Here is a 3,480-nt window from a genome sequence, read left to right as displayed (position 1 = left end):
CCAGATGGCGTCTCGTCACCTTACCCTGCCCTCACAAAGAATCTTGTTTAAGTCTGTTTAACTAGGCCTTCTCCTCGACGTTTTAGTAATTTTTCATCCACTGAGCCTCAACCTGCTCCATAGTTACAAATCACCACTATTCCCTGCTGTATTTGGAGTTGAGCCCAGTTCTACACTGAAGTCTCTTTTCCTTTATTGCAATAGTTCCTAATAAAATGTGTGTTTACTACTTTAATAACTGTCAGATTCTGTGTTTCTTTAATATAAGGCAGTGGGTTTTTTGAATATTCACATAGATAAAAAATAATGTGCAAGTGACCAGCCTTTTGGCTAGATTTATTGGCATTTGCAAATGTAAATGATACTATGACAAGTTTAACTACAGACCAAGTCAGTTAGTCATATTTAGACACAAAAGTAACCAAGACTTCCAACTGAAGCTTTCCTGGCCCTCCCTAGAGATCCACAGGGTCAGCAGAGGTTGTGGACTCCACCAGAATGCAATGATAAAGTGAAAAGTAGAAAAATCTTAAAAGTAGTCAGAAAAAAGAGGCTCATTATATACAGAAATATTGAATGACCACAGACTTCCTGTCAGAAACAATACAAGCCAGAAGACAATAATAATCCATCTTTAAAATGCTAAAAGACAAGGAAAATCAGTCAACTTGGAATTATTACATAGCCAGCAAACTTATTTTCCAAAATACTGATTTTTAGACAAACAAATGCTATGAGATGTTGTATGAATGGCATAGGAAATTCTTCAGGCAGATGAAAAATGATATTAGACAGACATTTGGATCTTTAAAAAGGAAGAAATGGTGTAGGAGATAGCAAATATGTGGGTAAATAGAAGAGATTTCCCTTTCTGAAAAAAAATTTTATAATATAATTAAGCTGAAGTAATAATAATGTATTATGGGCCTTATTAAGATAAAATGTATAATAATAAGAGTAGTCAAGATGAAAGGGGGAAATAAATGCTTCTGGTGTCAGGTTCTGACATTACGTCTGAAGTGGAATAAAGTTATTTGAGGACAGACTGTATAAATTAACAATGTATATTGAAAACCTTAGAGCAAACCATTAAAAAAAAGCAAAGCTGTAATAGCTAATAAGCTTTTGTGTGTGTGTTAAGTCGCTTTGTTTGTGTTTGACTCTTTGTGACCCTATGGCTGTAGCCCACCAGGCTCTTCTGTCTATGGGATTCTCTAGGCAAGAATATTGGAGTGGGTTGCCATGTCCTCTTCCAGGGGATCTTACCCCACCCAGGGATCGAACCTCCATCTTTTACATCTCTTGCATTGGCAGGCAGGGTCAAGATAAAAAAGGAATAATGGTGGGGAAAAACCTAAAATAAAAGAAATAAGTTCAGTTCAGTTGCTCAGTTGTGTCTGACTCTTTGCAACCCCATGAACTGCAGCACGCCAGGCCTCCCTGTCCATCACCAACTCCTGGAGTCCACCCAAACTCATGTCCATTGAGTCTGTGATGCCATCTAACCATCTCATCCTCTGTTGTCCCCTTCTCCTCCTGCCTTCAATCTTTCCCAATATCAGGGTCTTTTAAAATGAGTCAGCTCTTTGCATCAGGTGACCAAAATACTGGAGTTTCAGCTTTAGCATCACTCCTTCCAATGAACATCCAGCACTGATCTGCTTTAGGATGGACTGGTTGGATCTCCTTGCAGTCCAAGGGACTCTCAAGAGTCTTCTCCAACACCACAGTTCAAAAGCATCAATTCTTTGGTGCTCAGCTTTCTTTATAGTCCAACTCTCACATCCATACATGACTACTGGAAAAACCATAGCCTCAACTAGATGGACCTTTGTTGACGAAGTAATGGGTCTGCTTTTGAATATGCTGTCTAGGTTGGTCATAACTTTCCTTCCAAGGAGTAAGCATCTTTTAATTTCATGGCTGCAATCACCATCTCCAGTGATTTTGGAGCCCCCCAAAATAAAGTCTGACACTGTTTCCACTGTTTCCCCATCTATTTGCCATGAAGTGATGGGACTGGATGCCATGATCTTAGTTTTCTGAATGTTGAGCTTGAAGTCAACTTTTTTACTCTCCTCTTTCACTTCATCAAGAGGCTCTTTAGTTCTTCACTTTCTGCCATAAGGGTGGTGTCATCTGCATATCTGAGGTTATTGATATTTCTCCCGGCAATCTTGATTCCAGCTTGTGCTTCTTCCAACCCAGCATTTCTAATGATGCACTTTGCATATAAGTTAAATAAGCAGGGTGACAGTATACAGCCTTGCTGTATTCCTTTTCCTATTTGGAACCAGTCTGTTGTTCCATCCCCAGTTCTAACTGTTGCTTCCTGACCTCCATACAGGTTTCTCAAGAGGCAGGTCAGATGATCTGGTATTCCTATCTCTTTCAGAATTTTCCACAGTTTATTGTGATCCACACAAAGGATTTGGCATAGTCAATAAAACAGAAATAGATGCTTTTCTGGAACTCTCTTGCTTTATCAATGATCCAGTGGATGTTGGCAATTTGATCTCTGGTTCCTCTGCCTTTTTTAAAACCAGCTTGAACCTCAGGGAGTTCACGATTCACGTATTGCTGAAGCCTGGCTTGGAGAATTTTGAGCATTCTTTGGCATTGCCTTTCTTGGGATTGGAATGAAAACTGACCTTTTCCAGTCCTGTGGCCACTGCTGAGTTTTCCAAATTTGATGGCATATTGAGTGCAGCACTTTCACAGCATCATCTTTTAGGATCTGAAATAGCTCAATTGGAATTCCATCACCTCCACTCACTTTGTTCGAAGTGATACTTTCTAAGGCACACTTGACTTCACATTCCAGGATGTCTGGCTCTAGGTGAGCGATCACACCATCGTGATTATCTGAGTCGTGAAGATCTTTTTTGTATAGTTCTTCTGTGTATTGTTAATATCTTAATATCTTCTACTTCTGTTAGGTCCATACCATTTCTGTCCTCTATTGAGTCCATCTTTGCATGAAATGTTCCCTTGATACCTCCAATTTTCTTGAAGAGATCTCTAATCTTTCCCATTCTATTGTTTTCCTCTATTTCTTTGCATTGATCGCTGAGGAAGGCTTTCTTATCTCTCCTTGCTATTCTTTGGAACTCTGCATTCAAATGTGTATATCTTTCCTTTCCTCCTTTGCTTTCCACTTCTCTTCTTTTCACAGCTATTTGTAAGTCCTCCTCAGACAGCTGTTTTGCTTTTTTGCATTTCTTTTTCTTGGGGATGGTCTTGATCCCTGTCTCCTGCAGAATGTCATGGACCTCCGTCGATAGTTCATCAGGCACTCTATCAGATCTAGTCCCTTAATCTATTTCTCACTTCCACTGAAATCAGAAAAAGAGAAAAATAATAAAGAGGATATGGGACAGATGGGCCACACAGGAAAGTAGCAAGATGGTAAATTAAAACTTAACCACAAAAAATTACATTATATGTAAATGGTCTACATTGTCAGGGTTACAATGTATA

Source organism: Oryx dammah, unplaced genomic scaffold (genome assembly GCF_014754425.2).
Source record: "Oryx dammah isolate SB20612 unplaced genomic scaffold, SCBI_Odam_1.1 HiC_scaffold_13, whole genome shotgun sequence".
NCBI lineage: Eukaryota > Metazoa > Chordata > Mammalia > Artiodactyla > Bovidae > Oryx > Oryx dammah.
Note: the sequence above shows the minus strand (reverse complement) of the source record.